General features: G+C 37.4%; 1 protein-coding gene across 1 annotated transcript in view; it reads left to right on the top strand.

Annotated features, from left to right (window-relative positions):
* LOC106874406 (protein Wnt-4) overlaps positions 1-12,500 on the top strand; it is a 289,605-nt gene that overhangs the window by 98,270 nt on the left and 178,835 nt on the right. The window lies entirely within an intron of this gene.

Here is a 12,500-nt window from a genome sequence, read left to right as displayed (position 1 = left end):
TATATATATATATTATATACATACATAGATATAGATATGTAATTGCAACATATTTTGTTTTAATATACTTTTATTTTTCTTGAGTTTGTGCTTTCCTTCATTTTTTTTCTTGTCATCGTCGCTATGAAGTTTTTTTTCTTTCTAATCCTTGACCCGTGGAGGCGCAATGGTCCAGTCGTTAGGGTAGCGGACTCGTGGACACAGGATCGCGGTTTCGATTCCCAAACCGGTTGTTGTGAGTGTTTATTAAGCGGAAACACCTAAAGCTCCACGAGGCTCGGCAGGAGTGGTCGCAAACCATGCAGTACTCTTTCACCACAACTTTCTCTTATTCTTTCTTCCTGTTTCTGTTGTACCTGTATTTCAGAGGGCCAGCCTTGTCACACTGTGTCACGCTGAATCTCCCCGAGTACTGCGTTAAGGGCTACACGTGTTGGTGGAGTGCTCAGCCACTTGCACGTTAATTTCACGAGCAGGATGTTCCGTTGATCGGATCAATTGGAACCCTCTTCGTCGTAACCGACGGAGTGCCACGAATCCTTGAACCACAGGTTATCATTCCATAAATAAGACGATTGAATTTCTCCAAACAAGCTATACTATTCCACTAACGACCTTATAAATACCAAAAGTCTTGATTGCAATTTTGGAAATTAAAAACTTGTTCTTACTAATGTTGCTGTGAAGTATTTATTTATTCATTCAATATTTTATTATATTATATTTGTAATTAGGTTCTTAAGTCACATTTTAATCGAGCTCATCGCACTGATTGACTCTGATTAATTCTTGCTGTGACCAAAATGACGGTAACAGGCGGTTTGTACCGATTCCCTGAGAAATTCTTTAATGAGTACTACCCATGGTGCACAACACGGAACTATAACATACGCATGCTTTTTTTTATTCGCTCCACGGTGGAAGGCGATAGAAAGTGAGGAGGGGGAGGGGGAGGGGGAGGTGGGGGTGGAGATTGTCGTTCCCAGTTCGGTTATGTATCTAGCGTTAAAATCAGCGTGGTGTCAACAGGAGGTAAACATGGATATGATGACAGCATTCGTTATAATATGACAACATATCAACCCCTGGAGTTTGGCACTAAAGTAACTACTTTATCCCTTCCTACTTCCTTGCTTCCAATAGCAATACCACACGATTGCTTCACGATGACAGCGACAATAATGATGATAAAGACAAGGTACAAGGCCAGAGTTTATGGCGGAGAAAAGGGTATAGTCTATTGATAGAGAAAAAGTCTATTGATATGATATTTATATAGTCTATTGATATGATATTTATATAGTCTATTGATATGATACTGAAATTCGTTGCATGGTGTAGCTGGTTGTATCAACCTCGGTACTTGAATGGTACTTATTCTGTTGGCCTCAGATGAGTAAGGGGAAAAAAATTTAAACGCAGGGAATTTGAACTCGGAACGTAAAGCAACATAAGTAAATATGGCTAGGTCATTTAGTTCATTTCCTCTACTGATTCAGCCATTCTCCTCCCAGATATTGATACGACAGTCAACTTCTTCCAATACTGAATTTAAACTAAGTATTTTCAACACACACACACACACTCTGTTTAGCGCCCATAATTCGACTTTTACGTCTTACCAATATCAAGTTTCTTTTCAATTACTTATTGTTTCGATTAGTTGTTATTATTCTCGTTGTTTTCTCATCGATAAGTCCCAAGTCAGACCGGATTGAGCATATTTATTATTAAAGGCGTTCTGCTCGTAATCGCTCGTACTCATTCTGCTTTCTTGTAATCTTATGTGTTCTTTCTCATTAAAGATTTGTGGGAGATTTGACTGTGATGTTCGGCAGATCGAGCAACAACATAAAGGGCCTCTACATTGGCTTGTTCACACTGTTGATGTTGTTATAGCTTTTATTGATATTGTTGCTCAAATCAGCTCTGATCGAATAAGCCCCTCCTATCTTTTTCTCCTGACATAACTTATCTTGGACTACATTAGACTATGTACTGTCCTTTTCCAAAGGGTTAGTGTGAGATTTTAAGGAATTTGGCTGATATTTTTGTATGAATGTTTACGCTGAGATTTGGTAGTGATGGTTAACGACACAAATGTAGTTCACTATTTCTATTAATTTCTAAGTTTCTAATCAGTAGAATACTTTTATTTGGTTCAGTCCTTTAACATATTCCTTTTTCCCAAAACTTGTGCCAAATAACAAATAAATATTCTTTTCTACTCTAAGCACAAGCCCTGAAACTTTTGGGGAGGGGGCAGTCGATTAGATCGACCCCAGTACACAACTGGTACTTAATTTATCGACCCCGAAAGGATGAAAAGCAAAGTCGACCTTGGCAAAACTTGAACTCAGATAACAAATAAATATTATAGAAGCAACGCAGTTTATCACGTAGTGACAATGTCTCTAACCGGTTGCTTAAATAAATCTTGGTGTAACCTATCCAAATTTGCCAAGATCACAAAGTGGTATTGAAACGTAGTTTTCTAATGAGAACAATTAGAGCAAAGAACGTAATAGAGGGAGAGATCAAGTTCGATTGAGGTAAACAAAATACAATGTAATAGAAACACACACACACACACACACACACACACACACACATACACACACACACACACACACACACACACACACACACACACACACACACACACACACACACACACACACACACACACACACACACAGAGAGCCATGAAGGAAGTAAATAGACACCTTTAATTTTCAAAATCTTTTATTTGATATTAATTGGTTGGAGGAGAGGTTTTCTTCTAGCTGCTCGTCCATAATACCCAAGCTTATGCAGATATATAACACACATTCTTGGACTAACTTCTAGCTGATTTGCAATGTTTCGCAATGCCTTCGAACGGGGTCCGTTTTCCACAATTCTCTTCAAACAGCGAAGCTTCCTTTCCGAGGGCCCAGGTCGGCCTGGACGAGAATCTGTTGATTCATTTCCTTGGCTTTTGAATTGCACTATAATTCTATTAGCAGTAGCAAGAGGAATTTGAAGATTTTCGGTAATTTTTCGCTGGCTAAGACCAGCCTCAGATCGCTCAACAATATGACCTCTTTGAAAATCTGACAGTTCTGCTGAATTTCTTGTGTATGGCATAGTTACTCTTCGCAAATGTTTAATATAATAGCACGTGGAATGAAAAAGAATAATTACATTGTAAATTCTACACTGCTGAAAACATATTAAGACGCTTAGATAAGAATTTTTTTAAATTAAAGGTGCCTATTTACTTCTAGCATGTCTGTGTGTGTGTGTATGTATATATATATATATATATATATATATATATATATATATATATATATATATATATATATATATATATATATATGTATATATATATATATAAAAAAAAATAAGCAACACGGATTTCAAAGGTGATTGCAGTACGCACGTTTCATGTTACTCCAATTTATTTAAGTAATGCGAGCATTACATTCAATGCAATATGAAGAGCAATCTTCAGCTGCATGAAAATGTAGAAAATTACTGTAGAAATGACATATTATAAATGTGGCAACATTTCAAATTCAAGTGGGAGAGAGAATACATAAAAATCCAAATGTGAGGAAGAATACATAAGTCCATCTTGACATAGCCGAGTCTATCAGGCTAGTAATTGATTCTAGACAAAAGTTTTAACTGTCTCAGATTTTATTGTTTTTTATCTAGTGGTGATAGCATAAGGGACAATTACTTCTAAAGGGAGGGAAGGTGTAAGCAGTATGCATGGACAAGGCTATAAAATGTATTAGAATCTAAGGTTAATGTTGCCACATTTATAATATGTCTTTTCTACAGTAATTTTCTGCATTTTCATGCAGCTGAAGATTGCTCTTCATATTGCATTTAATGTAATGCTCGCATTACTTAAATAAATTGGAGTAGCATGAAACGTGCGTACTGCAATCACCTTTGAAATCCGTGTTGCTTATTTTTTGATTTTGATCACCTATCCTTTTGGGATACGATATTTGGGTGCCTACGCATAAGTACCATATTCAACCTTGAATCTCTCTCTCTCTCTCTCTCTCTCTATATATATATATATATATATATATATATATATATATATATATATATATATATATATATATATATATATATATATATATATATATATATATATATATATTTCCTTTCCTGAGCGTCCAACAACAGGACGCGTTGTTTTTTCGTGTTTTTTCTTGCTTGTTCATGTTGAAATTGACTATATATATATATATATATATATATATATATATATATATATAGTACATATTGTATATACATTATAAGAATTTACAAATTTTGCGAGATGAGAAGTATATCATTTTTAACGGTGGAATCGAAGTAGATAAATAATAATGTGTTGAATTGGGTTAAAAAACTCTTGGGTGGTAAGAAGTTGAAGAATGCCCACTGGACTTGAATCTACATTTAACGTCTGTCATGTTTATAGAAACGCAGACTACTGCATTTACTAATCCCCACACCTCAGAAACAGCGGTAAAGAATTTCCTGGATTCCCGGTAGGGGCCTGCGAAACTTGAACCGAATCAAACTGTTTTAAACAACATATACAAATCCTACTAAATGTGTTGAGTGCTCTTTTTTTTTGTTTGTCCACTCGTACACACACACACACACACACACACACACACACACACACACACACACACACACACACACACACACACACACACACACACACACACACACAACAAGTATTACCGTTACATCTAAAAACAGAATATTTTTAGATGTAGCAAAGTTGTTTTATACAGATGTTATTTCACAGAGCGTGGTGTAGCTTGGTCAAATTTACTAAACTTTCAGAATTACTTTTATATTGCAGACAAAGGAGCCAGGGCGGAGCATATAATCTTTTTAACTCTCGTAAAAGAACTGGTTTATTAACATCCCGTAGACTAGTTTTTCGATTAAATATCTTATGCATCTACTCAATAAAAAGGGAAACTATCTTACATGTGTAAATTAGTTGAATTTTATCAGATCTGGGAGTTTCAAAGTTTCTAGATACACATTCCCTCAGAATTTAAAATAAAATTTAATCCAAACCCATGAAATTTTGGACGGCTCTTGGGTTATAAGATTGAGTTAGTAGCCCGTTAGCATACAACAACAAAACAAAAGAATACTTTAAAAAATAAAATTTTAAAAATGTTAGAAAGGTCTTCAAGTAACATTTATTCAAGCAGATAATCATCAGAAATAAATCATATGATATATTTTAACGGAATGTGGTAACTCCCTAGTCGTCTAGATAACCCCAACAGTTTACTGCAGTAGTTACTTATACAGGAGAAAAATAAAAAAGGAAAAAGAGAAAGTTTAATAAATGTCTCGAGTTACATGGTAAAACAGCATTACGTAGTGGAAGTTATACTATGAAACAAACTGAATAACAGCTGGAGTTACTTGTTTAAAAAACAATATTGATACATGATTGGTATTTATGCGATAACAAATTTCTGCAGGACTCTCTCTCTCTCTCTCTCTCTCTCTCTCTCTCTCTCTCTCTCTCTCACACACACACACACACACACACACACACACACACACACACCATGCAAACACAAACACACATAAACACACGCACATATCCTTTATCTTTTACTTGTTTCAGTCATTAGGCCGGGGCACCGTTTAGTCGAACGGATCGATCCTAGTACTTGTCTTATTTTTAACCCAGATATTTACTCTATCGATACCTTTTGCCGAATCGCTAGATTACTGGGGCGTGAGGCGTGGGCTAAACAAGCCAACGTTGGTTATCAAGCGGTGGTGAGGAGCAACTTGTGTGTGTGTGTGTGAACGTGTGTGTGGTGTGTATGTATATATATATATATATATATATGTATATGTATACATGTTATGTGTGTGTATGTATATATATTTTTCTTTTATTCTTTTACTTACTTCAGTCATTTGACTGCGGCCATGCTGGAGCACCGCCTTTAGTCAAACAAATCGACCCCAAAGACTTATTCTTTGTAAGCCTAGTACTTATTCTATCGGTCTCTTTTGCCGAACCGCTAGTTTACAGAGACGTAAATATATCAAGATCGGTTGTCAAGCGATGGTGGGGGAACAAACATAGACACACAAATGCACACACACACACACACACACACACACACACACACACACACATATATATATATACGACAGGCTTCTTTCAGTTTCCGTCAATCAAATCCACTCACAAGGCTTTGGTCGGCCCGAGGCTACAGTAAAAGACACTTGCCCAAGATGCCATGCAATAGGACTGAATCCGGAACCATGTGGTTGAGAAGCAAGCTTCTTACCAGACAGCCACTCCTGCGCATGCATATATATGTATGTGTGTGTGTGCGTGCGCACGCTTGTATGTATGTACGTACATATGGGAACAGTTTTTCTTCTAAAGCATTGAAAAGCACAACTATGTTTTTATCTTTCTTTTATTAGTTTTCTTCTACTTGCATCTTTGCGTATTAAGCCCTAATAATTCGTATCTTCAGAATGTGCAGTGGTCTGGTCTCCTCTGCTGTCCTTTTCATAGTTGAGCAGTTTATGTTTATACAAATTTTCCCATCAGAATTTAACCGCTAGAGCGTTAAAGCGTCATCGACTTCGTAATTTGTGACGTGCGTATATTTTAGGTTAATTGTAGTCTTGTATTGGCTGCAATTAGTATTAATTTCATTGTTAATCGTTTATTTCTGTTGGGAATTCTTGCCAATGCAACAGTTAGAAACAAGAAGTTAGCAACTTCCATTTTTACTGTTAAATTCATAAATTAGATTAGTCATTTGTAGCTTTTTCTTGGGGTTACATCGTTGCAGTGTGTTAAATTGTTGCTTTTGTTTTTAACTATTGTTTTTATAACATATTATTAGTGTTGGTAAGGCAACGAGCTGGCAGAGTCATAAGCACACCGCACAAAATGCTTAGTGGCATTTCGTCCGTCTGCATGTTCTGAGCTCAAATTCGCCGAAATTAACATACTTTCGGGATCGATAAAATAAGTACCAACTGAGTATTTGAGTCGATATAATCGACTTACCCCGCCCCGAAATTTCTGGCCTTGTGCCAAAATTTGAAACCAATATATTATTAACGTTAGTTAATGGTCTGGTGTGATGTACTTTGCGCTTCGTTTTATGAAATGTTTGATTATGCTTTCATAATTTCTACAACCTGGTCTGCATTTAATTTGTGTACCATACTCTGTGTGTAATACGTCTATTTTTAGTAGCAGTACTGTTCAATGTACTTGTTGAATAGTATTTCCGTATATATATTTCAGTAGCTTAGTTTACTGGTATGTTGCAATATCCGTTCTAAATTAGTGCTTGTTTATCTTGTGAATTTCTTTGCTTTCTTCTATGGATTTATGTATACGCGTGTATGTATAAATATACAAACATACCAGCATATAAAAAAATGATGACGATGATTTCATATATATCTATATCTATAAAATTCACTGTGTGTGTGAGTGTGTTTCCTCTATGCACGGCCAAACCAATGGATCAATCTGTACCAAATTTGGCATGAAGGTTTTTCATTATTCGGGGAAGGTTCTAGTGGAGTCAAATCTTGGCCCTTGCCCATATAGGGAACTATAGCACCCCCGATTTGTTTTTCAGCGGTATAATACCAAATTTTGGCATGAAAGTTTTTCATTACACGGGGAAGGTTCTAGGGGGGTCAAATTTTGGCCCCTGCCTATATAGAGGTCTTTAACCCCCTATACGACCCTTCCGACTTTTTTCAGCGGTATATTATTTCACTTTTATTCTTTCACTTTTGAGTTCCGACTTTTTTTTCATCGGTATAATATTGTTTCACTTTTATTCTTTCACTTTGATAAGACTATAATATTGTTTCACTTTTATTGAGACTTCCCCAAGATCAGCAAATGCATGCTGCAGCATGTCAAATAGAGTCTCATGACAAGCGAGATGACACTTTCTCAAGATCAGCAAACGCATGCTGAAGCACGTTAGATGGAATCTAAATACAGAAGGGAGATGTGACTTTCCCAAAATTTCCAAATGAAACGAATGGTATGCGCTGCTCAGACGGTAAGGTAAAATTGCCAGCACTACCGGTTCCTCCTCAACCTCTTATAGATTTTCTGGAAGGCACTTCTAGCCAGTCAAAAGATTTTCTGCACAATATCAGACAATACAACTCTGCATTTCAAATGACATCATTTGGTGCATCTAAGGAAATAGGTGAACATGGATTTATGCCAACGTTCAAGATTCAAGGGCAAGTCTTATCACCTTATTGCTTCCCTGTTACTCACAAATGAACAACTACACTTCCTCCAAATTTATTTCGTGAGTGATGTAAGGACAACAAACCCGAAGGTGTCAAAATTTCAGACGATGGGTCGTGTTAGACGCAGCACCGACTGCCGCAAAGGAGAGTATATCCACTGACAGCTTTTCGGTGCGTTCAAAAATCACATACCCACCACCCACAATTTCCATGACAGGTTAGGGCCTGGAATACACAAACAGAGGCATGACGTATCGCTTAGTCGAATTAGCCCATCATTTACTCACAAATGTTTTGTCGTCAACGCTGCACTTCCCCGTGCCACCTGTTTCAACATAACTGCAATATATACATATATATATATATACAAGCTATGCCTTTTTAATTCTAAGCAACGCCGGTTATCTCTGCTAGTATATATGAATATAAGAGAGGGTACAGAAAAGTTCCTGGATCTAAGAGTATTGCAAAAGGCCTGATTGGAGGCCCAAACGTTCGAGTTCTTTTTGTGTTCTTTATGTATGTCATTGTTCAGTTTTATTTCAAGATTTCATGCTAATAGAGAAAGAGCCGGTTCCTAACTTAGATTCAAGGCTCCTTCAGTGGAATTTCAACATAAACAGGATATTTTTGTTTATATGTATGTATGTATGTATGTATGTATGTATATGTGCAGATGTGTATGTTTTGATTTATGTACGTATTCTAATGCATATAGATGCGTATCTAGACCTGCTCATATATATTTAAATGCTAAACGTCTGAAAGTTTTACCGATTTTTACAGTTCCAGTGATAGATCTATAGTCTTCGAATTAGCTTTCTCTTTTCTGATTTTGAGAAGCCTAATTTCTCAAGATTGGTATTTAGGCAGCATGTTACATATCCCAGAGCTCCAATAATTACAGATATAAACCTGAACTTGTAATCTGGATAGAGTAACTACAGATTTCTCTATAGTTCAGCATAGGTGTTCTCTTTTTCACTGATCTTCAGCTTTATGCTAACATCCGTTGGGCAGTTAATTTCCACAACTATACACAGTTTCTCTTCTTTATCCCAAATCATTATATCAGGTCTGTTGTGCTTACATTTTATTGAGGTCTTTACTAGGACATTCCACCAGTAATCCTTTTTATTATGAGTGGCTATAGCTTCTGCCATACTGAGGGTTCTTATTTCTTTATCCTCGGGGTTATTCTTCAGACAGATTTCATTATAGAGTGTTCTAGCTGCAACGTCATATCTCATCGGTAGATAATACCGTGATGACATTTTTGACAACTGCTTATGATGTGGGTGATATCTTTGGTGTTAACTCCTCAAAGTATGCATCGGTTGCCACATTTTACTGTTTTTCCTGCATCAGGTATTTGGTTGATATTTCCTGTTCCTGGATTGCAAACGCATACCCTTCAAAGTGGGAGGTAGTAATCCGGCTATTGGTCCATGATAAACTGCTTTCATGTATGTATGTGTCTCCTTAAAATGGGAAGAAAGGCGACCATTACAACCTGGTAAGTCATCTACAAGGCTAAGCGCTTTATGGATGCGAAACCTTTGGTCTCTCTATGACCGGCCATATAAGTTACTTCCTGTGTGTGTGTGTGTGTGTGTGTGTGTGTGTGTGTGTGTGTGTGTGGAGAGAGAGAGAAGGGGAGATAGAGAAGAGAGACGACGGGTTTCTTTCAGTTTCCGTTTAATAAATCCATTCACAAGGCTTTGGTCGACACTTAACCAAGGTGCCACACCAAAGGACTGAACCCGGAATCACGCGTTTGGGAAGCAAATTTCTCGCCACATAGCCACGCCTGTGCCAAATAGTAATTTATTCTAGTCTCTTTCATGTGTGGAATATTTCAACCTGTAATTATTTGCTGAATGTGTTTATCTGTCAAGACTCTTTAACACGAGGAACCTTCTTTTGCCGAGACGAAGATTTCTTCATAGTAACTTGCAATGAACTATATCGCTTTTGTCATTAGCTGTTAAAAAAACGTGGATTTCATCTCTCTGTCACCTGTCTTTTACCAAAAAATATTTTTCATATGCTTTATTTTTTTTTTCGAATTCATCATCACCACTTCAAACCCCGTCCCACCCAGCACATCATGCCGAACCCATTTTGACACTCCTTTTAACCCACTCCCCCACACACGAACACGCACATAAACACATAAACACACACATACGCGTGCACACACACACACACGTGCAGGCACGCACTTACGCACGCTTTCTCTCTTTCTCCCTCTCTCTTGCTCTGTGACTCTCTCGCTCGGTCGCTTATCCACAGACTATATAAGCTATGCGTAATTTTTCTCCTCAAAAACATTCTCTTTAGAACCGATTTCCTTCCCATATGGTTCAACTAATTATTAACCATCAACAGTTCAAAAGAAAACATTAACTTCACCAAATTTCGTCCGCCCTTTTTTTACGCTTCTTCTCATTCCAGAGGGCTATTTAAGGCCGAACGACTCAATCATTCTTTCTTTCGTTGAAACAACAAAACGTTAAAGCAGTTAATACATAAAACCTTTTTATTTTATTTTAAACTGAGTGTTTATTTGAGGCATTGTATACATAACTACATCATGGTGTACGTACAGCAACCAACGTATCTATCTATCTATCTATCTATCTATCTATCTATCTGTCAGTGCATAGGTATTTATATGCATAATGTACGTATATATGTATATCTATAATATGTAAGGATGTGCGAGGTGGTATCAAAAGTTCCCGGACAAGTTATGTTTAATAAAAACAACTTATTTACCAAAGTGTTAACATCATCTCCTTTGTAACAGTCACCCTGCGCAGCAATACACCGGTCCCTGCGTTCCTGCCACTTTTGGAATCCTGCCTGGAAGGGGTTTACCGTAAGGAAGTCGAGGACCTTCTGCGATTGAATCTGGATCTCGAAAACAGTGTTAAAACGGCGACCTTTGAGCTGCATTTTCATCTTGAAAAAGAGATGGAAGTTCGCAGGTGGAAGCTGGCGAATAGGGCGGGTGCGGAAGCGATGTCGTGTTAGTTTTGACGAGAAACTCACGAGTCAGGAGAGCTTGGTGACGGTGCATTGTCATCATGAAGAGTGCAATACTTCGCGCTCCACATCCGGTCGTTTTTGCCTCGACGCCGTGAACTTGCCGAAGCATGTTCAATGTCTCTGTAGCAGACTTCCCAAGTTTAACGCAATATTTCACGCTGGCTCTTTGTTTTTGCCCATGACAAAATCGCAAACTACTGTATACATGTGATCACAAAAACACAAATTTCACAGCTTGCGAAGTAAACACAGTGATGTCAATCGGCACACTGTCTCATGAAGGTCACTGCTAGCTCTTACTGCGCATGCAACCATGTGCTGCCATCTGTTGACACACCACAGAAATGGTCCGGGAACTTTTTGATACTACCTCATATATTGGATTGGCTGAAAAGTTCGGTTCTTGTCGACACTAAAATTAAAGCACGCTAATAAGTTGCTAACTTGAGCCCGTCCTTTGCGCATGTTCACTCGTTAGATACTTAATTCTTCAACATAATTGTTGAAGTCCGACTTATACGAGGGGGTGCCCAAAAAGAAGCCAGAATTTTGCAATATTATTTTATTCACTTAATTTTATATATTTACACTTTTATCGCCATCAAAGTATTCTCCATTTGAAGCAATGCATCGGTCCAGATGCGTTTTCCACTAATCGATGCAGCCCTTGAACTCTTGCGTCTTTTTTTAACATCTCCGTCTTTTTTCTTCACCTCTTCCACATCTGCAAAATGTTTTCATTTAAGGACTCTTTTCATTCGGGGTAAAACAAAAAGTCGCAGGGAGCAACATCGGGCGAATAGGGAGGGTGGGTAAATGAAATCATGCTATTTTTCGCAAAAACTGTCACATAAAGTTCAATTAGCGCTTTCATGCATTTGTAGTAATCATCAGATTTCAAAATTTATTTAACTGACAGTTGAGTTCTTGACAACTGTAGTAAAATAACTGACTTCTTCCTTTTTATACCTCTTAGAAAGCTCCTACAAGCTGAAGTTTTGGAATACGGTTTTGACCAATCCGCATGCAGCTTAAACGTCATGGTTTACCGGGCGTATTGATATAACTGACATAGATCCATTAGAACAAACAATGGATAGATTTTCGCAAATGCAGATATGAACTCAATTGCAGCG

The sequence above is a fragment of the Octopus bimaculoides genome, chromosome 9, assembly GCF_046866305.1.
Source record: "Octopus bimaculoides isolate indiv1 chromosome 9, ASM4686630v1, whole genome shotgun sequence".
Classification (NCBI taxonomy): domain Eukaryota; kingdom Metazoa; phylum Mollusca; class Cephalopoda; order Octopoda; family Octopodidae; genus Octopus; species Octopus bimaculoides.
The sequence above is the reverse complement of the archived record's forward strand: the minus strand, read 5'-3'. Positions and strand labels throughout refer to the sequence as shown.